The following is a 24376-nucleotide window of genomic DNA, read 5'->3' as shown; positions in this document are numbered from 1 at the left end:
AGTACACTACACTAGGAGCTATAAAAAAGTTGTGAGTAAATTTATGCAATAGCATTATATTGTGCATAGATCATAAATATGTTTTTCAACCATTATCTCGAACTCAAAAATAGTTTTGCTATACCAATTTCTATGGTTGAATAATGGATCACACAAAAATGCTTTTGCTATCATAGTTTTGACTTGAAACTTGCCTCTCTAGGTGTGCAACTTATTCACCTCACAATAGTTTTGTAGCTCTCAATCAGCAGCAAAGTCGGGGCTGGGGAGGACGGGGCGGACGATCTGGTCGATGGGGACATGCGCGCCGGGTCTGGTCCGAGGGAAGGATGGAGCGGAGGGAAGGAGGTCACGGTAGTGTGCTGGGAGCCGCAGATTGCCGCCGGATGTTGCCGGGATCGGCCGCCGTAGGATGCGGCGGTGAGGAGTCATGGGGAGAGAGAGATAGGGATCGCGAGAGGATGGGTGTCATGGGATTTCTGGCTTTCTTTTTTCTCTCTCTCGTTTCTTTGGTAGGAAATGGAAAGGCAACCAGCCAATCACATGCGAGGCCACAGATCCCCCCCAGATCAAATCCTGGCCATCTACTCACTCTACATCCAACGCTTCAAATACCTCCCTCATCCAACACACACCTCTCTCTCTCTTTCTTATTATTTTTTCAATCCGTTTAGTATTTGTTTTTTGAAGAACTTGCACACTATTTGCTTCAAAATTGGACCGTACCAATTTTCAAAAATATTGGAACATATTCTATGTATAATTAACCAAGTGGTTGCATGTTAAAAGCTTTTCATACACCTCCGTCAAATTGTCAGATTTCTATCAAATCAATAAGAATCCGGCCAAATTTGGACTATAGTACTTCATAGTTTACTCTTTATTTTTTTTCTAATAATATTTTTTAGATGCACAAGTATCTACTTTATCAGAGATACATTAAAAGTTTTGCAAGATTCTACCCCTAGCTACGAACGGTCATGCCCGTCGTTTTGACCGCATTTTGAAACGGGCATAAAAAATTCAATTTTTTTTTGGAAAAACCTTCGTATTGTGTCATTATATGTGACCAAGTTACTAGGAGAAATAAAAAACTTATAATACATCAATTATTTAAAATATTGTTCTCAGACATGAGCTATCATGTGTGTAGATTCATGGCTTTCAAGCCAAATGATGAATCTTATGGCCGCATTCATGGCATAGTTTTTTCAAATGATATCATTTTGTGCACGAGGGTATATCTTGAAATGGCAAACGATGTTGCCAAATGGAGTTTTCATTTTCTTTGCATAAAAATTCCATTTTTCATTTTCCGAGTGTCCAAAATGAGTTTTCTTGTGAAGAAGCTACCAATTTTTGGTTGCAAAATTGGATAAAATCAATTTTTCTAAATATTAGGCCATATTTAATGTACAATTGACCAAACAGTTGGGCGTCAAAAGTTTTGATCCACCTCTCGTGAAAAAGATAAATTTTCGTAGATTCAATTGGAAGCGGATCAAATTTGAACTGCATCTGCCTTATATTTTGCTCTTTATTTTTTCCAAAAATGATTTTAAGATACATAAGTATCTATTTTTTCATAGAAAAACCAAAAGTTTTCTAAGACTCAACAACTAGCTAGGAACAGTAATGCTCGCGGTTTTGACCGTATTTTGAAACGGGCATGAAAAATTTAAAAAAATTGAAAAACCTTCTTATTGTGTCATTATATGTGACCAAGTCATCAGGAAAAATAATAAAATTATAATACAACAATTATTTTAAAAAAAATGCTTTCATAAATGAACTATAATGTGTGAAGATTCGTGGCTTTGGGCCAAATGATCAATGTCATGGACACATTCATGGCATAGTTTATTGAAATGATCACATACTATGTACAAGAGTGCATCTTAGAATGGCAACAATGTTGCCTAAGGAAGTTTCTATTTTTTTGGATGAAAAATTCATTTTCCATTTTTAGAGTGCCCAAAATAAGTTTTTTTTGTGAAAATGGACCAAATTATTTTTCTAAAATATTAGGCCATATTTAATGCATAATTGACAAAATGGTTGGGTGTCAAAATATTTGATCCACCTCTCGTGAAAAAGACAAATTTCTAGCGATTTAGTAGGAAGCGGGTCAAATTTGAACTGCAGCTGCCTTATAGTTTGCTCTTTACTTTTTCTAAAAATCATTTCTAGGTACATAAGTATCTATTTAATCATATAAACACCAAAAGTTTGCCAAGATTCAACCACTAGCTAGGGACGGTCATGCCCGCCGTTTTGACCGCATTTGGAAATGGGCATGAAAAATTAAAAAAAAGTCAAAATAAATAGAAAACCTTCGCAACGTGTCATTATATGTGTAAAAGTTACCATGAAAATTAACAAACTTATAATGGGGAAATTATTTTTAAAAAATATTCTTAGAAATGAGCTATCATGTGGCAAGATTCATGACTTTCAAGCCAAATGATCAATCTTATGGCCATTAATGTCATTGTTTGTTCAAATGACCTCATATTGTGCACAAGGGTGCATCTTGGAATGAAAAATGATATTGCCAAACGGAGTTTTTATCTTCTTTGCATAAAAATTTCATTTTCCATTTTTTGAGTGCCCAAAATGAGTTTTTTTGTCAATGACCTACCATATATTTGTTGCAAAATTGGACCAAATCAACTTTCTAAAATATTAGGGCGTGTTTAATATACAATTAACCAAATGGTTGTGTGTCAAAAGTTTTGATCAACCTCTCGTGAAAAAGACAAGTTTCCGCCGATACAGTAGTAAACAAGTCAAATTTGAACTGCAGCTGCCTCATAGTTTGCTCTTTATTTTTTCCAAAAATCATGTCTAGGTACAAAAGAATCTATTTAATCAGGGATACTCCATAAGTTTTGCAAGATTCAACCCCTAACTACCAACGATCATGCCAGCCATTTTGATCGCGTTTTGAAACCAACATAAAGAATTTGAAAAAATCAAAAAAATTGGAAAACATTTGCATTGTGTCATTATATGTGACAAAGTTACCAGGAAAAATAATAAACGTATAATACAGAAATTATTTTAAAAAATGTTCTCAGAAATGAGTTATCGTGTGGGAAGATGCATGGCTTTTCAAGTCAAATAATCAATTTTATGGCCATATTCATGGCATCGTTTGTTCAAATGATCTCATACAGTGCACATGGGTGCATCTTGGAATGACAAACGATGTTGCCAAAGAGAGTTTTCATTTTCTTTGCTTAAAAATTTCATCAGAGATACTCCGGAAGTTTTGTAAGATTCAACCCCTCGATACGATAGGTTATGCCCGCCATTTTGGCCGCATTTTGAAACAGGCATAGGAAGTAAAAAAATCAAAAAAGTTGAAAACATTTTCCTTGTGTCATTATATGTGACCTATTTTGCAGGAAAAATAACAACTACGTGCTTGATACCTTGCTCATGACTTTTTCAAAAAAATCATTTTTAGATACAAAAGTAGCTATTTTATTAGAGATACACCAAGAACTTTTCAAAATTCAACCTCTAGCTAGGTACAATAATTAATACACTGTCAACATTTTGTATATACGCATTGAACATTCTTGTGAAATCTTTGATTAACATTTTTTAATACAAGATTAAAATCTATTTAATACATGGATAACATTTTTTTTCTATACACATTTTTTATAATTTTCAAATGTGTTTTTCCTCAAATACAAGATTATTATTTTTAATACATGGCCAATATTGGATTGGATATCTGAAGCCTCGGAGTTCCACTTGATGATATTTGCAGTAGCTATGTGGCACATTTGGGACAACAGGAATTCTTGCCGAAATGGTGAGGCCTTACCTCGTCCATTGTGTGTATCTGGAAAGATTAAAGCTTACATTGATTTTATTTTGTTGAACAATGTCAGATCAGAAGACTCCAATAGGCGTGAGACCTTGAAGTCAATCAAGAAATGGGCTCCGCCACCGGAGGGCCTAATGTTTATCAATGTAGACGTTGCGATCTTCTCCAGTACTAAAAAAGCTGGGTATGGCGTTGTCATGCGTAATCATCTTGGGGTTATGCAAGCTGCCCCGAAGTTGCTGAAGCAGTGGCTATCCTCCAGGCGCTCAAACTGGCCGAAAGCATAGGAGTTCAGTCAGTCGAAGTGGCGTCTGATTGTCTTTCACTTGTTAACAAACTACAACAACAGGGTCTGGATAGGACTTCAACAGGTGCCATTGTTCATGATATTAAATTGAGAGCCAAAAAGTTTGTATCATGTACTTTTAAGCATGTTAGTCGAGTATGTAATGAGGCAGCCCATGTTCTAGCCAGGTCGGCAGAACATGATTATGGATCCTCTTTGTTAAATGAGCCTCCAGAGATAATCAAGGCAATTATTTGTACTGAACAATTAAGGAATGAATGAGAGGCTGCTGCCCATTGTCTCAAAAAAGCACACTTCTAGCACAATGGTAAGTCCTGTCTCACCACACCGTGAGCTCGTGGGTTCATGGTGTTAGAGAATAACGAGAAATAAACGAGACAGAGAGACACGGATTTTCACGTGGAAATCCTTGCGGGAGAAAACCACGGATGCATGAAGGCGCAATCACTATGATGGAGGAGTATTACAAGCACGAGACGACAGGCCGTCTGAGTTGCGACTATATGGGGTATATAAGAGGGCAATACATGAGAGTCCTTGGAGGACAAATAAACGAGTTGTACTCATACGCGTCGACGTCAACGCAAAAGCCCACACCGGTTGTACTACGTCTAGTCCAACACGGTACTAGAATTTAGATCATAATTTAACAATCTCCACCTTGATCCAAATTCCCTCCAGTAGTCGAAGAAAGTGAATAACTCCATCCAAATCAGCATAAACACCTTGTGCGCCAAAGTCCATAGGACTAGTGAGAAATACCAACTAAGCCTGAGCAAAGCTCAAACTTATTGGTCGGAACTGGCTTTGTCATCATATCAGCAGGATTATCATGAGTACTTATCTTGCATACCTTCAAATCACCTTCAGCAACAACATCTCGAATATAGTGAAATCTAACATCGATGTGCTTTGTCCTCTCATGATACATTGGATTCTTTGTAAGATATATGGCACTTTGACTGTCACTAAATATGGTAGGGCAAGATGAATCTCCACAAAGCTCAGTGTATAAACCTCCCAACCAGATAGCTTGTTTGCAAGCCTTAGAAATAGCCATATACTCGGCATCAGTAGTGGAACAAGCCACAATAGACTGCAAAGTTGCTCTCCAACTCACAGCACAACCACCAATGGTGAAAACATAACCTGTGAGTGATCTTCTCTTATCCAAATCACCAGCAAAATCAGAATCAACAAAACTAATAAGTCCATCTTCAGTTTTCCCAAACTGTAAATAAGCATTAGAAGTACCACGCAGGTATCTGACAATCCACTGAACTGCTCTCCAATGCTCTTTTCCAGGATTAGCCATGTATCTACTGACAACACTCAACGCATATGATAAATCCGGACGAGAACAAACCATGGCATACATAAGTGAACAAACTGCACTTGAATAGGGAACTCTAGACATGTACTCAATATCTGCATCTGACTTAGGACATAAAGCTGATGACAATTTGAAGTGTGCAGCTAACGGTGTACTCACCGACTTGGCATTGTGCATATTAAAACGACGAAGAACTTGATCAATATATCCCTTCCGACTTAGATATACTTTTCCAGACGGTCTATCTCTGTATATTTCCATGCCAAGAATTTTCTTTGCTGCACCCAAATCATTCATCTCAAATTCATTACTCAATTGATTCTTCAGTTCATTAATCTCTGACATACTCTTTGCAGCAATAAGCATATCATCAACATAAAGGAGCAAATAAATAGTTGAACCTTTGACAGTTTTCAAATAAAGACAACTATCATAATTAGACCTTTTGAAACCTTGAGAGAGCATAAAGGTGTCAAATCTCTTGTACCACTGTCTCGGGGATTGCTTCAATCCATAAAGAGATTTCTTTAACTTATAGACAAGCTTTTCTTTTCCAGGAATAACAAAACCTTCAGGTTGTTCCATATAAATATCCTCTTCTAATTCTCCATGTAAGAATGCAGTTTTAACATCCAATTGTTCAAGCTCAAAATCATGCATGGCAACAAATACTGAGTAAAGTGCGAATAGAGCTATGCTTCACAACAGGAAAAAAGACTTCGTTATAGTCAATACCTGGAATCTGGCTATAACCTTTAACAACTAACCTTGCTTTATATCTTGTCTCATCATTAGGAGAAACACCTTCTTTCCTCTTGAAAACCCACTTGCAACGAATAGGTTTCTTCTCTCTAGGCAATTTTACTAAACCCCAAGTGCCATTCTTTTCAAGTGATTCCATCTCATCATGCATAGTGGTCATCCACTTATTACTATCACCAGAAATAATAGCCTCGGAATATGAAGAAGGCTCAGAATTACCTTCAATTTCTTCTGCAACAGATATATCACAAACAGTTTTGTGAAGAATCGCGTTTGGGACACATGCCGTCAATGCATACACTTTGTTCTGGAAAACGTATGAATTCCTACTCCCTATCCCCGACAGTTTTCTCAGTCGTGTGGGAAGGACCCCCTTATCGCCCACACTTACTAGGCGACGGTTTAAAATACCCTCGCAGAAAAGGGATAAAAACCGTTTGTATAGCAGCTCGTTGTACCAGTGGTGTCTCACGGTTCTCATTGCAGTGGACAAATGGCGTGCATACCTCCAACATCAACACTTCATTATATGTACCAATCAGAAAGCATTGTTGCATCTAACCGATAAACGACTGGCAACGGGCATTCAACACAAAGCATTTGTCAAGCTAATGGGACTGAATTATGCTATTTAGTATAAAAGGGGAACCACAAATACAGCAATTGATGCCTTGTCACGCCGTGAGCACCAGGACCCATTGATTGTTGTCTCCGTAGCTGTTCCCAAGTGGCTCAACAATTTAGCAGAAGCCTATGCAGATGATGACCATACAAGGGTACTGCAGCAGGAATTGGTAGCAACTCGGTCCAATGACAAAGGATACACCCTAGACCAAGCTGTGATTCGTTACAAAGGTAAAATTTGGGCGGGCCAAAATATTCTTACACAACAGCATATCCTGCAATCGCTCCATGCTAGTGCATTGGGGGGCCATTCGGGTGTCTTGGCCACTTACCAACGTGTGAAGAAACAGTTTCCCTAGCCGAAATTCAAATCATTAGTGGTGGAATTCGTTCAGACTTGTTCTATGTGTCAGCATGCAAAATCTAAACATGTTAGCAGACCTGGTTTGCTGCAATCACATGCTCCCCCGCACCTATGGCACTCCATTAGCTGGAATTTTGTGGAGGGCCTACCAAGATCCCAAGGGTTCGAGAGGTGATACTGATGGTTATCGATAAACTTACTAAGTTTGCACATTTGCTGCCACGGAAGCATCCTTATACAACACCTCAAGTGTCTCAAACATTCTTTGACCAGGTGTACAGACTGCATGGAATGCCGTTAAAGATCATCTATCATAGAGACCCAATGTTCACCACCATCTTTTGGCAAGAGTTGTTTTGTTTGTGAGATACTCTCTTGAATATGAGCTCCGCATGGCATCGTCAGTCCGACGAACAGACGGAACGTTTAACTCAGTGCTTGGAAGCATTTCTCTGGTGTACTATCCATGACACACCAAGAAAGTGGGCTAATTGGTTATCAGCAACAGAGCACTGGTATAATACATCATATCACACTGCATCTGAGCGCACTCCCTTCGAAGCCTTATTTGGGTACCAGCCTCGTCCATTTGGCATTACTGCACCAGCATCACACATTGAGTTGCTCGAAATGGTTTCAGATAGAGCTGCAAGCCTGCAATGACCGAACTGCTCTGCCAGCATCTCCAACGAGCACAAGATCGCATGAAACATCAGGCAGACAAGCACCGCAATGAGAGCCACTTCAAATTTTGGGACCAAGTGTACCTCAAGGTGGAGCCGTATCTTCAAATTTGTTGGCTGATCATCGTAACCAGAAGCTCGTGTTCAAATTCTATGGGCTCTACAAAGTTGTCCATAAAGTTCGTGCAGTATCATACAAGCTCCAGCTCCATGCCACCTCCAAGATTCACAATGTGATCCATGTATCTCAGCTAAAGAAAGACCTGCCACCTTCCACAGTCATTGAACAGGAGCTGGACGGCATAGATCCTCGAGAGTTGTCTCTTCTCCAACCAGCAACAATTTTGTAGTTCAATCTCATCCTATGCGGCAACAAGCTCAAGCCAAAGTTGAAGGTTTGTTGGCACAATCACCCCGTCAATCAAGACACTCGGGAGGAAGCCTTCACTCTGCACGCTCATTTCCCCATTCTCGCGGCTTGGGGTTGGGGTCAAGTCGCGCCTCAAGGGGTGGGGAGTGTTACGTGGTGGCCCAGCTCAGGCGGACGGCCCAAAGCCTCAAGACGAAGCCGTAGGGTTGCCCGAGCCTGGCAACAAGAGAAGGATAAAGAGGAGAGAAGCACTGGTCATCGGACAACAAAGAACATAACTCCGAACTAGTCCTCTCTCTGAATCATTTTCCCCTATTCTCCTTCCTCTGTTCAGAAACCTGTGCCCAAATTGTATTGGGGAGAATCCAGAACCCTAGCTGGCGCATAACAATTGTGGAATGGGGAGAGCAGCTCGGTAGTTCGTCGAGGATGGCAGGAAGGAGGGATTCTGGCGGCTAGGGCACACATGACATGGCCGCGGCTTGCAAGCATGGTCTCTGGCGCTTCCCCTCTGTCTCTGGTGTTGGATAATGAGCAACTTAGCTTTACTGATAGCCAAAGGCCAATACATATACATGTGTGGTAAAGTGCAGGAAACCCCTTATACAATGGGGATATACCGAAAAGAGACTATACACATCTAACACCCCCCCTCAAACTCATGGTGGATCAACAACACTGAGTTTGGAGAGGAAAAAGGTATGCTGCGCTCGAGATTGTGCCTTCGTGAAGAAGTCAGCCAACTGTAACTCTGAGGGCACATAGTGAAGAGAGAGAGTCTGATCCTGCACAACAGCATGCACAAAGTGGGCATCCACACCGATGTGCTTGGTGAGCTCATGCTTCACCGGGTCACGCGCAATACTGATAGCACCAGTACTGTCTGACAGTAAGGGAGTCGAGGTAGTAGCAGACACACCAAAATCCTGAAGTAACCATCGCAACCAGATCACCTCAGCCGTCAACATAGCCATGGCTCGCAACTCAGCCTCTGTACTCGAGCGATAAACTACAGTCTGTTTCTTTGTCTTCCAGGCAATAAGAGAGCCACCAAGAAAGACACAGTAAGCATACAGCGAGCGTCTATCAGAGGGATCACTAGTCCAGGTAGCATCAGAGTAAGCCTGGAGCTCTAGAGAACCGGAGCAAGGAAAGAAAAGGCGCTGAGAGATCGTGCCACGAAGATATCGTAGAACACGGAGGAGGTGACTATAGTGGACAGAGGTGGGAGCTGAAACAAACTGACTCAGGATGTGAACGGGATAGGAGATGTCAGGACGCGTAACAGCAAGATAGACAAGGCTACCAACGAGGTGACGATAGCGAGTGGGATTAGGAAGAGGATCACCATCAGAGGCACAAAGCTGAACATTAAGCTCCATAGGAGTCACAATAGTGCGGTCATCACTGAGAGCAGCTCGAGCAAGAAGATCCTGAATGTATTTCTCTTGAGAGATGTAGAAGCCATCAGAGGTGGAGGAGATCTCAATCCCAAGAAAATAGCAAAGAGGACCAAGATCAGTCATGAGGAACTGGTCGTGAAGGTGGGCCTTAACAAAGGCAATGTAGTCAGAGTCGTCACCAGTGATGATCATGTCATCAACATAAAGAAGGAGAAGAGTCTGACCATGAGGGGACGTGTGAACAAACAATGCAGGATCATGATCACTGGGCAAGAAACCAGCTGCAGTCACCACAGAGGCAAAGCGCTCAAACCAAGTGCGAGGGGCTTGTTTAAGACCATAGAGTGAGCGGCGAAGTCGACAGACCATACCGTCAGGAGCATAGTACCCCGATGGTGGCTGCATGTAAACCTCCTCATGCAGCTCGCCATTAAGAAAAGTGTTCTGGACATCAAGTTGAGAGATAGGCCACTGGCGAACAGAATCCACGGCAAGGAGAGTGCGGACAGTGGTCATGTGAGCAACATGAGCGAATGCCTCATCATAGTCGCGTCCCTGCTCCTGCTGAAAACCACGGGCCACAAGACGAGCTTTGTAGCGCTCAAGAGAACCATCAGAGTGGGTCTTAATCTTGTAGACCCACTTGCAGGAGATGGGACGAACACCGGAAGGGAGGGAAACCAGCTCCGATGTGCCAGAGCGCTCAAGGGCAGCGAGTTCTTCAGCCATCGCAAGCTGCCATTCAGGTTGAGTCATGGCAGTATGATAGGAAGTGGGCTCAGTGATGACAGAGGGACCATACCGATCAAGAGATAGCGATCAGGCAGTGGGCGAGGCCGAGCTCGGAGGTTGTGAACCGGGGGAGGCGTGAGGAGAGGTGCACCAGAGGTGGAAGGCGCGTTAGAGGAGACATCCTCAGGACGAGGGCGACGAGTATAGTGGAGAGGAAACGATGTGAGAGGGCGATGAACTGGAGACGATGGTGGAGAGGTGGAGGAGGAGGGTGGAGAAGATGGTGTCGGTGGTGAAGGAGAGGGAATGGGAGATGCCGGAGGAATAGATGACACAGGAGGCACATAGCAGGGTGTATCGGGAAGGAGAAGGAAAGAGAGATCGTCCACAGAGAAACTTGAGGAAGAAGGACGTGGGTAGTAGGAACGAGACTCGTCAAATGTCACATCACGCGAGATGTGCAAGCGACGACCTACAGGATCCCAACATCGATAGCCCTTGTGCTCATCACTGTAACCAAGGAAAACACACTCAACCGACTGAGCAGTCAGTTTGGTGCGTTCTCGGGGGGCAAGAAGAACATAGCACACGCATCCAAACATACGGAGAGTGGAGTAGTCAGGAGAGCGACCAGTGAGACACTCCAGAGGAATACCACCCTGCAAGGCAGTCGATGGCTGAATGTTGATGAGATAGGTGGATGCAGAGATAGCCTCAGCCCAAAAATGGGGTGGAAGGGAAGCAGCAATCATCATCGCACGAGCCGTCTCAAGTAAATGACGATGCTTACGTTCGGCAACACCATTCTGAGCCTGAGCACCAGGGCATGAAAACTGGGCAAGAGTACCCTGTTCCGCGAGAAAACCACGCAACAGCTGAGAGATATACTCTCCAGCAGAGTCAGCACGAAAAGTGCGAATGGGCATGGAAAGCTGGGTGTGAACCATGGCAACAAAACGTTTGTATATAGGGAGAACCTCGCTACGAGATTTCATGAAGTAGATCCAAGTGTAGCTCGTGAGAAAACATCAATAAACAAAACATAGTAGCGGTGACCACCTTTTGAATCAAAGGGAGCAGGACCCCAAACATCAGAATGAACTAAGTCAAAAGGACGCTGAGATACAGACTCACTAGTAGGATAAGGTAACTGAGTTTGTTTGCCAAGTCTACAACCATTACAATGTAAGGAGACATCTCCAGATACAGACCCTAAGAGGCCCTGACGAACTAAAGAAGACAAGCGAGAGCTACAGATGTGACCAAGGCAATGATGCCACTGCTGGAAGGACGCAGCCGAGGAGGCAGCAAGAGCATGGGAGCTGGCAGAAGTGGTTGCAGCGGAAGGAACAGAAAGCCAGTCAACCTCCCAAAGGCCCTCTGACTCACGGCGCCGGGGGCCAGCACCAACCAAAGCCTTGGTGCGGCGATCCTGAATGGAGCAAGAATCGGTATCAAGAATGACACGACAACCAGAATCAGTAACTTGGGCAGCGGAAAAAAGATTCATGGTAAGGCGAGGAACATGTGAAACACTCGGAACAGAAAAAGATGGAGTGGAAAGAATACCACGACTAGCAACAGGAAGAGATGTGCCATCGGCAGTAAGAACATTAACAGGTGAGTCAAGTGGTCGGAGAGAAGACAACGCGGAAGAATCAGAAGACATATGAAAGGAAGCTCCAGAATCCAGAACCCATGAAGATGTACCTGACTGTGTAGATGCCGGTGATGGTGAGGAAGGGGATGCAGTCACAGCAGCAACAGAAGCAGTCGACGAGGAGCCTGAGGAAGCAAGAAGACGCTTGAGACGAACAATGTCCTGGTCAGTGAGTGACGGAGTCGAGGAAGACACAGGAGTCCCACTGGAGGAGGAGTGCCTCTGGTCTCGCTTCTTCTGGTGACAATCAGACTCTGGGTGACCTGACCGGGAGCAATAACCACAAACGGTGTCACGGCGCGACGTGCCCTTCTCAGCATAAGGAGGACGGCTCAACCCCCCTGGAGGAGTAGGCAGGAGCGGCGGAGCAGTGTGGCGAGCAGACGACACAGGAGCCCGGGCGGCCAACACTGACGGAACCAGAAGCAACCCAGCAGAGCGAAGGCGGGTCTCCTCAGCACGAAGCTCAGCAAGTATCTCCGAGATAGGAACACGACCACGAGCAAGCAAGTGAGCACATCGAGGCTCAAACTCAGATCGGAGACGAGATAAGAACTCATGGACCCTCTGAAACTCAAGATCAGACCGAGTAGTCTGACAGCAATGACAGGTTCCACAAACAACTGTCCGAAGAGAGTCAAGCTGGCGCCAGATGGCAGAGCACTATGAATAGAACTCATCAACAGAAGAATCACCTTGCTGAAGTGCATGCTCCTGGCGCACCATAGATAGGTAGAGAGCATCACCAGAGGGCTGATAGCGCTGATAGAGGTAAGACCACATCGCTGCAACTGTGCCAAGTCCCAGGAACTCCGAAGCAAACTGAGGAAGGACACTCGCAGTGAGAACAGCAGCAGCTCGAGCATCATCATTGCACCCCTGGGTGTAAGCAGACAGATCATCCCGGTACACAGAGAGAGCATCGGAATAAGCAGATACCTGCTGATCATAAGCATCAACCGCAGCAGCATCCAGAGCCTTGGCAGCATCCCGGTCAGCCTGAGAAGCATCAGCACCAAGGACCGGCGGCACTGGTGGGATTGGGGCCACGGGCGCAACCGGGCATGGCGGACAGGAGGCCTCGCTAGAGAGAACACCCCACAGAAGGAGGCCGCGCATATGGATACGCATGAAGCCCACAAACTCAGCATAGTTGGTGCTGTCGAAGATGACCGAGCACCGAGGGACCGTGACATAGCCCGAAGCAGACATGAGGAAGCCTCTCTGCCAATTCCTCTTTTTTTCTTTTTTTGGTCAACGGACCCTCAACTCGATCTGGAACGAGGGGATCTCGAACCAGGAAGCGAGCGAGGCCACAGAGAGCGACCGCGGGCAGGGAGCGCGTGAGGCAGGGACTCCCCGATGCAGCCAGTCGAGCAGCTCAGGCGGGGGCCCGACCTGAGGGAGGAGCAGAGCGCGGCCCTGTGCGGGATCGAGCAGAGGACGAGCCCGAGAGCGGCGCGGCTCTGCCCGAGAGGAAGAGGAGCGTGCGGCTCTGCGCGTGAGGAAGAGGAGCGCGCGGCTCTGACGGGATCGAGCAGAGGAGGCGCTCCCGAGGCCGACCGGCAGGGGCTTGCGCACGCGGGGGGTGGCGGAGCGCAGCCTTGGCGCAGGCCAAGATGCGCCAGACGAGGAAGACGAGGCCGAACGGGACAGCCAGGGCGGCGGATCCGGACGAGACGAGTGCGACGGTGGCAGCCGGAAGCGAGCAGAGGCAGCCGGAGACGAGGTAGGCTAGGATGGGGAAGCACGGAGTTGCAGCGTGCGAGAGAGCGAGGAAAACCTAGCATCTGATACCATGTTGGATAATGAGCAACTTAGCTTTACTGATAGCCAAAGGCCAATATATATACATGTGTGGTAAAGTGCAGGAAACCCCTTATACAATGGGGATATACCGAAAAGAGACTATACACATCTAACATCTGAAACTATGGATCAGCAGCATTGTCGTTGTGCTCCGCTGGGTGTTGTGCTGGAAAGAAATGTTGGCTAGGCTGGGCCTTGACGATTCAGACTAGTAGTAATTTTTTGTAGCGTTGGACGGAGGGGGGATTTACCCAGTTAAAGCCCCCTAGTAGATTCCCCGTTGAGATGAGTGAAGCCTCCAGGGGCCGTTTTGAAAGGACAAAGTGTATCAATCCCCCATACTGAAAAGGGCCAAGCAAATGGAATTGTCTTCTGCTCAGAAGCCGGCATGTGTGGCTGTCTGGTATACATCTAGCAACTAGAGACATTAGGCACACGTGAGTAGGTGGGAGCGAGGGGAGTGTGGGAGGGAGGTGCGTGGAGAAACCGACTATGGGAAAAAAAAAACTCACCGACATGGCATGTCACTTGTACCCTGGCGGTTGGAACCCACTTGACAAGTCATGCTAGCTAGTTATTTAAAAATGAGAACACTAATGCCTACACATGTGGCAACATTGCAACTCGCCCACACGCCTGGATCACCGTCCAGTTAAGTTTGCACGAATCTTGACACCTCGAGGCAGCTTTGGCATGCCACGTAGGATAAGGCCGGTGTGTGGGCGTTGGAGAGGTTGCCTACACGCTCCATAGCACGCGGTTGCTAGCTGCGCTGTGTGGGCGAACTAGTTTCTGCCCACACAGCCACCACATAGTCCACGCGCGTGTGGGTGAACTGCTTTTCGCCCACACGACAGTTGTACGTTGTTGGATGGCAACTGCAGTTGTGCGTACATGGCAATTAGGTAAACACACATGGCAACTATGATTCATTTGCTAGACGGCAACTGCAGTTGCGCGTAAGTGACAATCAGGTAAACATACATGGCAACTGTGATTAACCACACGTGGCAACTAGGTAAACACACATGACAATTATTGTTTGACCATATGTGGCAAGTAGTTAATCACACACAACAACTATGGTTTGATTACACGCGGCAACTACCATAAATTAGACATGGCAACTATAGTTTACCAAAATAAAAAGAGTTGCCATGCTTTTACAATCATATTTGCCATCTCGGATAACTACATCTGTCATCCTGGATGGCAACTAAATCGTCATCCCGCGGGTACCTATTGTAACTGTGCCACAAGCGCGGGGTGGGGATGAGTAGTACTTGTTGCGCGTGTGACACGGAGTAGCTGCGCCCACACGTGTGAGCAATTCTAGTGTTCGCCCACACACAACCTGTGTGGGCAGCCCCCCGCTCATACCACACATGATGTGTGGGCGAATGCCTATTATGCCACACGTGTGGTGGATATCAGCGTCCTTTAAAAAAAGTTAAATGTGGCACAAATTACGCTAAATGGGGTGATACCCATAGATACATCTCAAATAGGGTAATTCCTATCCCAAATGTAGAAATAAGGCCACAAACTTGACTTGACTCTATAGAAAAAATGAATCGATATCAACAAGACTAGGAAAAAATATATATTGTGAACATATATTTCATGATAGGTATTATGTGAGAAATTTGCTTTTTCAGATGTTGGTGTATTATTTCCATTGAGTAGGTCAAACTTGTAAAACTTCGGCATAGACCAAGTTTAACTTAGCACCCAGTTAAAATGGCAGTTAAATTCAAAACAGATGTAGTGCATGTATTTGCAGTTCACATTTGGTTGCATTAATTATTTTCCTTCTTTAGCAAGTCAAAATGAATTTCTTTTTCATCCAGATGTACTCTGCGTGTATATGCTGTTCACTTTTGTTTGCATTAATTATTTTCCTTCTTTAGCAAGTAAAAATTAATTATTTCTTCGTTTGGATGAAGCGATAACTCTTCACTTTGAAAGCTTTGAATTAGTACAGGCTCGTATAGCCTATCTATCTAGAGGTAATCCTAGGCACGTATTAAAAACTTTCCAAACATTTCAGATGATTACTGGCCTATATAACCCCGAGCGTGCAGCAGATGCTGGACATCACTTGTGTTGCACACACCATCCACTCATGGCGATTGGCTTGCCATCCACTGGTCATTTCGTGCTCCTCACCATCCTCATCTGCCTCCTCGTCCATCATTGTAGTGCAGTGTATGACGTCGAGTCAACCGCTGAGTCGGGGAAGCTGATATCGGCCCAGCTAAAGCTCGTCGGTGGGTCGACAGAATTTGGGCCTGATGTGAAGAGTCTCACCCTAACGTCATCCCACGCCCAGCGCCTGGGCCGCAGCCAAAGGACGTCTTGCTCAACTCACCGGGCAATCCCTCCATGCCGAGCAATAGCACCATGTCAAGTGCGTCTTCGGACCTGACCTTCACCATCCACGCCAGCCCGTTCCGCTTCACGGTCTCCCGTCGCTCCACCGGCGACACCCTTTTTGACACTTCCGCCAACCTTGTCTTCAAGGACCGGTACGTTACAAGTGTTCCATGCATTGCTATGTTATCTGGTGTAGCTTAATTAGTTGATCCGCAAGTAGATCGATGTAAATCGATACCATGGTCTGTAAATAGGAAGTGATCGATGGGTGTGAAATTGGAGGTGACATCGGCGCTGCCGGCTAACAGAGCATCCCTGTATGGGCTCGGCGAGCAGAAAAAAGAGACGTTCCGCCTACAACACAATGACACTTTCACGCTGTGAAACGGGGACGTGACGTGGTCCGACCAACCGGACCTCAACCTCTACGGCTCGCATCCGTTTTACATGGACGTGCGCTCCGGCGGTGCCGCGCATGGCGTGCTCCTCTTGAACAGCAACGGGATGGACATATTGTACGGCGGATCCTACGTCACCTACAAGGTGATCGGTGTCGTGGACCAGTACACGCAGCTCATCGCCCGCCCTGCCCCCATGCCCTACTGGTCATTCGGTACGAGTACCTTCTTGGTAGGCATATATGCACATGCTCTGTTCTGCTACGCTCACTCGATCTTGCACTTGTAGGGTTCCACCAGTCCAGGTATGGCTACAAGAACGTGGCTGATCTGGATGGCGTGGTCGCCGGCTACGCCAAGGCCAGGATCCCACTGGACGCGATCTGGTCGGACATCGACTACATGGACAGTTACCAGGACTTCACGCTGGATCCGGTGAACTATCCGTCCAAGCAGCTCCGGCCGTTCGTGGACCGGCTCCACAACAATAGCCAGAAATACGTGGTCACCCTACACCCGGCTATCAAACGGCAAGCAGCACCTCACGAGGACTTGTTCCTCAAGCGAAACGGCGCCAACCTGGTAGGCGAGGCGTGGCCAGGCGAGGTCTACTTCCTGGACTTCATGAGCCCGCGTAGCACCGAGTACTGGGCAAGAAAGATCTCTGAGTTTCGGCGGACCATCCCTGTGGATGGGCTATGGTGCGACATCAACGAGCCCTCCAACTTCAAGGAGTGGCAGCCTCTCAATCCGTTGGACGACCCGCCCTACCGCATCAACAACTCCGGCTTTCACCTTCCCATCAACTACAGGACCGTCCCGGTCTCCACGCTGCACTACAACGGCGTGGCCGAGTATGACGCGCACAATCTCTTCGGCCTCCTCCAGGCGCAGGCCACACACGCGCGCCTGGGACACCGCGCGCCGCCCCTTCGTGCTCAGCCGCTCTACCTTTGTGGGCTCCGGCCGTTACGCCGCGCACTGGACCGGCAACAATGTCGCGCGGTGGGACGAGCTTGCGCACTCCATCAACACCATCCTCAACTTTGGCCTCTTCGGCATCCCCATGACGGGCGCCGACATCTGCGGCTTCAACGGCAACACGACCCAGGAGCTCTGCAGCCGCTGGATTCAGCTTGGCGCATTCTACCCGTTCGCCAGGGCCCACGCAGAGAAGACAACCCTTCGGCGAGAGCTCTATGTGTGGGAGCCGACGGCACGGTCGGCGAGGAAAGCGTTGGGTATGCGGTACCGACTGCTCCCCTACATGTACACGCTAATGTACGAGGCGCACACGACGGGGGCGCCCATCGCGCGGCCACTCTTCTTCTCCTACCCACAGGATGCCGACACCTATGGCGTGGACAGGCAGTTCCTGCTAGGCCGCGGCGTGCTTGTCTCTCCGGTGCTAGAGCCCGGTGCCACCACCGTGGACGCCTATTTCCCGGCCGGCCGGTGGTTCAGTCTTTACGACTACTCCCTCGCCTACACCATGAAGGTCGGCAAGCGCGTGACCCTCCCGGCGCCGGCTGACTTGGCAAACGCGCACCTGGCCGGCGGCAACATCCTACTACTGCAGCATGCGGGCCTGACCACGTCCGCCGCACGCCAAAGCGAGTTCCACCTCCTTGTGGCGCTCGCGGAGAATGGGACAGCCAGTGGGGAGCTGTTCTTGGATGACGGCGAGTCGCCGGAGATGGGCCGTGTGGGAGGCAATTGGACCCTGGTGAGATTCAGCTGCGACATGGAGGATAGCAAGGGCATGGTCACGACCAAGGTGAGTTCGCATGTGGTGCAGAACTCATACGCGCCGAGTCGGGCGCAGGTCATCGGCAAGGTGGTCTTCATGGGGCTGCAGTCGGCACCAAAGAGCTTCACTATCTATGTAAACAACGTTGAGCTCAAGGCAGCCCGCACCAAGTCCCGGACGGGCGGAGTCTTCAGCGTCAGCGGCCTGTCACTGGCAATCGGACAGAAGTTTGAGATAAAGCTCGTCATGTCGCATTAACATCGAAACCATTTCTGTGTAATTTTTTATCGGAATAAATAAAAATTAAAGACTGATAGTATCGTCTGCCAGTTCAAACGTGCATCCGTCCCTCTAGCGGCTTCCACTCTCATTTCATAAAAGCAAATATAGATATTTAAGCCCCCACTGAGATGATGAGTTACAAGATGTATGTTGATTTGAAATTTCTCCTTGACCATTTTCCTTTTGGTTCACTTACTAAGATATTTCTGAACGTGCATGAAGGAATTAGGCTAGAGTCTAAGTTTCTGTTTTACGTTTGACAAGACATGACCTTGATTTGTTTTGTTTCCTCAAAAATCATCCTCTTCGTATGTACCACACGGCATGTGTAACTAGCAACTTCAGAACAGAAATTATGAGCTATTGCTTAAAGTTTAATCATGTGATCTAGGGTTTCAAAAACGTCTTACAAGGTTGATTTTATTTTCTCAAAATCCAAGGTACTTCTTATTAGTTGTCGATGTGGTCTGGTATTCAGAAGGTACAACAACAAACTTGCAACTCAAATGGGTAGGAAAACTGTCTGCAACAGATGGCAGCTAAGGTTTATCATCGTAGTCGGCGAGGCAACCAGTTGAAGATTGCTACTATTGTGTGCCAGTTCTACCATGCATCCGACCCGCTAGAAGCTTCCACTCTCATTTCATAGAAGCAAATATAGGTATTTAAATAGCCCCAAGGACGCTCACCTTACAAGATGTATGTTGATCTAAAATTGTTCCTTACCTTTTTTTCTTTTGGCCCAATAGACCGAATTATGCTAGATTCTATTTTTTCGTTTTATGTTTGACAAAACAGGACAAGACCTTGATTTGTCTTGGTTCCTCAAAAATCAACATCTTCGTAGGCTCAACACAGCATGTGTAACTAGCAACCTCATAATTGTAATAGTGATCTATTGTTTAATGTAAAATGTCTTAACAGGTTGATTTTATTTTCTCAAAATCCAAGGTACTGCCTATTAGTTGTTGATGTGGTCTGGCATTTAGAAGGTACATCGACAAAGTTGCAACTCGAAGGGGTAGGAAAACTTTTCTTCAACAGATGGCAGATGAGGTTTATCATCGTAGTCGGCGAGGCAACCAGTTGAAGACTGATAATATCCCATGCCAATTCGAACGTGCATCGGACCTGCTAGCAGCTTGCACTCTCATTTCCTAGAAGAAAATATAGGCATTTAAGTATCCCCTAAGACGCTCAATTACAAGATGTATGTTTATCTAAAATTGTTCCTTAACCTTTTTCCTTTTGGCCCAATAGACTGAATTAGGCTAGAGTCTAAGTTTTTGTTTTATGTTTGACAAGAAAGGACAGTACCATGATTTGTTTTGCTTCTTCAAAATTCAATATCACGTAGGTACCACACGAGCATGTGTAACTAGCAACCTTATAATTGTAATAGTGAGCTATTGTTTAATGTTTAATCATTTCATCTAAAGTTTCAAAAAAAGTCTTAGCAGGTTTATTTTATTTTCTCAAATCAAAGGTACTTCTAATTAGTTGTAGATGTGGTCTTGTATTCAGAAGGTACGGCGACAAAGTTGCAACTCAAAGGGGTGGGAAAATTGTTCTTCAACAGATGGCAACTTTGGTTTATCATTGTAGTCGGCGAGGCAACCAGTTGAATGTTGATAATATTGTGTGCTAGTACTAACGTGCATCTGACCCTCTAGCAGTTTCCATTCTCATTTCATAGAAGCAAACATAGATATTTAAGCACCCCCTGAGACCCTCAGTTACAAGATGTATGTTGATCTGTAATTGTTCCTTGACCTTTTTTCCTTTTGGCCCAATAGACCGAATTGTGCTCCATTCTAAGTTTCTGTTTTACGTTTGACAAAACAGGACAAGGCCTTGATTTGTTTTTCTTCCTGGAAAATCAACTTCTTTGTAGGTTCCACATGGCATGTTTAATTAGCAACCTCAGAATTGTAATTATAAGCTATTTTTTAATGTTTAATAATTTGACCTAGAGTTTGAAAAGCATCTTAGAAGGTTGATTTTATTTTCTCAAAATCCAAGGTACTGCTTTTTTTAATGTTTGAAGGTTGAAAAGCAACTTTAATGTTTAATAATTAGACCGGCGCTGAGACTCGGACCGGCATCGAGACCAGCGCTGAGACTGAGACCGGCGCTGCCTCGGGGAGCGGAGCCGGTGTAGAACCGAAAGCAAAGAGGCAACGGCTTCCTAACAAACTCAGGACTACTAGACTGGTGGCCACGGAGGTGGACGACGGCAATTTTGAGACAAAGGCGTCCGAGGAAGCGCGCAAGTGCCACGACAATCAAATTGGCTGCATCATACGGACTGTTGGGGAACGTAGTAATTTCAAAAATTTCCTACGCACACGCAAGATCATGGTGATGCATAGCAACGAGAGGGGAGAGTAATTTCCACATACCCTCGTAGACCGTAAGAGGAAGCGTTATGACAACGCGGTTGATGTAGTCGTACGTCTTCACGATCCGACCGATCCAAGTACCGAATGTACGGCACCTCCGAGTTCAGCACACGTTCAGCTCGATGACGATCCCCGGACTCCGATCCAGCAAAGTGTTGGGGATGAGTTCCGTCAGCACGACGGCGTGGTGACGATGATGATGTTCTACCGGCGCAGGGCTTCGCCTAAACTCCGCGACGATATGACCGAGGTGGAATATGGTGGAGGGGGGCACCACACACGGCTAAGGAACGATCACGTAGATCAACTTGTGTGTTCTAGGGTGCCCCCTGCCCCCGTATATAAAGGAGAAAGGGGGGGTGCGGCCGGCCCTAGGAGGAGGCGCGCCGGAGGAGTCCTACTCCCACCGGGAGTACGACTCCCCCCTTTCCCTAGTTGGACTAGGACTTGGGGGGAAGGAGGAGAGGGGGGAAAGGAAAGGGGGGGCGCCGCCCGCCCTCCTTGTCCTATTCAGACTTGGGGGGGAGGGGCGCGCGACTGCCCCTAGGCCTCCTCTCCTCTTCCTCCACTAGGCCCAATAAGGCCCATTAGGTCACCGGGGGGTTCCGGTAACCTCCCGGTACTCCGGTAAAATGCCGATTTCACCCGGAACACTTCCGATGTCCAAACATAGGCTTCCAATATATTAATCTTTATGTCTCGACCATTTCGAGACTCCTCGTCATGTCCGTGATCACATCCGGGACTCCGAACAAACTTCGGTACATCAAAACTTATAAACTCATAATAAAACTGTCATCGTAACGTTAAGCGTGCGGACCCTACGGGTTCGAGAACTATGTAGACATGACCTAGAACTATTCTCGGTCAATAACCAATAGCAGAACCTGGATGCTCATATTGGCTCCTACATATTCTACAAAGATCTTTATCGGTCAAACCGCATAACAACATACGTTGTTCCCTTTGTCATCAGTATGTTACTTGCCCGAGATTCGATTGTCGGTATCCAATACCTAGTTCAATCTCGTTACCGGCAAGTCTCTTTACTCGTTACGTAATGCATCATTCCGTAACTAACTCATTAGCTACATTGCTTGCAAGGCTTATAGTGATGTGCATTACCGAGAGGGCCCAGAGATACCTCTCCGACAATCGGAGTGATAAAACCTAATCTCGAAATACGCCAACCCAACATGTACCTTTGGAGACACCTGTAGTACTCCTTTATAATCACCCAGTTACTTGTGACGTTTGGTAGCACCCAAAGTGTTCCTCCGGTAAACGGGAGTTGCATAATCTCATAGTTACAGGAACATGTATAAGTCATGAAGAAAGCAATAGCAATATACTAAACGATCAAGTGCTAGGCTAATGGAATGGGTCATGTCAATCACATCATTCTCCTAATGATGCAATCCCGTTAATCAAATGACAACTCTTTTGTCCATGGCTAGGAAACATAACCATCTTTGATAAACGAGCTAGTCAAGTAGAGGCATACTGGTGACACTATGTTTGTCTATGTATTCACACATGTATTATGTTTCCGGTTAATACAATTCTAGCATGAATAATATACATTTATCATGATATAAGGAAATAAATAATAACTTTATTATTGCCTCTAGGGCATATTTCCTTCAGTCTCCCACTTGCACTAGAGTCAATAATCTAGTTCACATCATCATGTGATTCAACACCAATATTCACATCTGTATGTGATTAACACCCATAGTTCACATCATCATGTGACCAACACCTAAAGGGTTTACTAGAGTCAATAATCTAGTTCACATCGCTATGTGATTAGCACCCAAAGAGTACTAAGGTATGATCATGTTTTGCTCATGAGAGAAGTTTTAGTCAACGGGTCTGTCACATTCAGAGCCGTATGTATTTTGCAAATATTCTATGTCTACAATGCTCTGCATGGAGCTACTCTAGCTAATTGCTCCCACTTTCAATATGTATCCAGATTGAGACTTAGAGTCATTTGGATCGGTGAAAAAGCTTGCACCGATGTAACTCTTTACGACGTGCTCTTTTTATCACCTCCATAATCGAGAAATATCTTCTTAGTCCTCACTAAGGATATTCTTGACCGCTGTCCAGTGATCAACTCTTAGATCAAAATTGTATTCCTTTGCCAAACTCAGAGCAAGGTATACAATAGGTCTGGTACACAGCATAGCATACTTTATAGAACCTATGACTGAGGCATAGGGAATGACTTTTCATTCTCTTTCTATTTTCTGCCATGGTCGGGTTTTGAGTCTTACTCGACTTCACACCTTGCAACACAGGCAAGAACTCCTTCTTTGACTGTTCCATTTTGAACTATTTCAAAAAAATTATCAAGGTATGTACTCATTGAAAAATCTTATCAAGCGTCTTGATCTATCTATATAGATCTTGATGCTCAATGTGTAAGAAGCTTCACCGAGGTCTTTCTTTGAAAAACTCTTATTCAAGTATCCTTTCATGCTATCCAGAATTTCTATATCATTTCCAATCAAAAATATGTCATCCACATATAATATTAGAAATGCTACAGAGCTCCCACTCACTTTCTTGTAAATACATGCTTCTCCAAAAGTTTGTATAAAACCATATGCTTTGATCTACTCATCAAAGCGTATATTCCAACTCCGAGATGCTTGCACCAGTCCATTGATGGATCGTTGGAGCTTGCACACTTTGTTACCACCTTTAGGATTGACAAAACCTTCTGGTTGCATCATGTACAACTCTTCTTTAATAAATCCATCAAGGAATGAAGTTTTGACATCCATTTGCCAAATTTCATAAATGTGGCAATTGCTAACATGATTCGGACAGACTTTTAAGCACCGATACGAGTGAGAAAATCTCATTGTATTCAACACTTTGAACTTTGTCAAAAACCTTTTTCGACAAGTCTAGCTTTGTAGATAGTAACACTACTATCAGTGTCCGTCTTCCTCTTGAAGATCCATTTATTTTCTATGTCTCGCCGATCATCGGGCAAGTCAATCAAAGTCCATACTTTGTTCTCATACATGGATCATATCTCAGATTTTATGGCCTCAAGCCATTTCGCGGAATCTGGGCTCATCATCGCTTCCTCATAGTTCGTAGGTTTATCATGGTCTAGTAACATGAATTCCAGAATAGGATTACCGTACCACTCTGGTGCGGACTATACTTTGGTTGACCTACGAGGTTCGGTAGTAACTTGATCTGAAGTTTCATGATCATCATCATTAGCTTCCTCACTAATTGGTGTAGGCATCAC

General features: G+C 45.5%; 1 pseudogene; it reads left to right on the top strand.

Annotated features, from left to right (window-relative positions):
- Window positions 1-16016: 16016 nt before the first annotated feature.
- Window positions 16017-18673, top strand: LOC119368814 (annotated as a pseudogene).
- The last annotated feature ends 5703 nt before the right edge of the window (window positions 18674-24376 follow it).

The sequence above is a fragment of the Triticum dicoccoides genome, chromosome 2B (genome assembly GCF_002162155.2).
Source record: "Triticum dicoccoides isolate Atlit2015 ecotype Zavitan chromosome 2B, WEW_v2.0, whole genome shotgun sequence".
In the NCBI taxonomy this organism is placed as follows: domain Eukaryota; kingdom Viridiplantae; phylum Streptophyta; class Magnoliopsida; order Poales; family Poaceae; genus Triticum; species Triticum dicoccoides.
The sequence above is the reverse complement of the archived record's forward strand: the minus strand, read 5'-3'. Positions and strand labels throughout refer to the sequence as shown.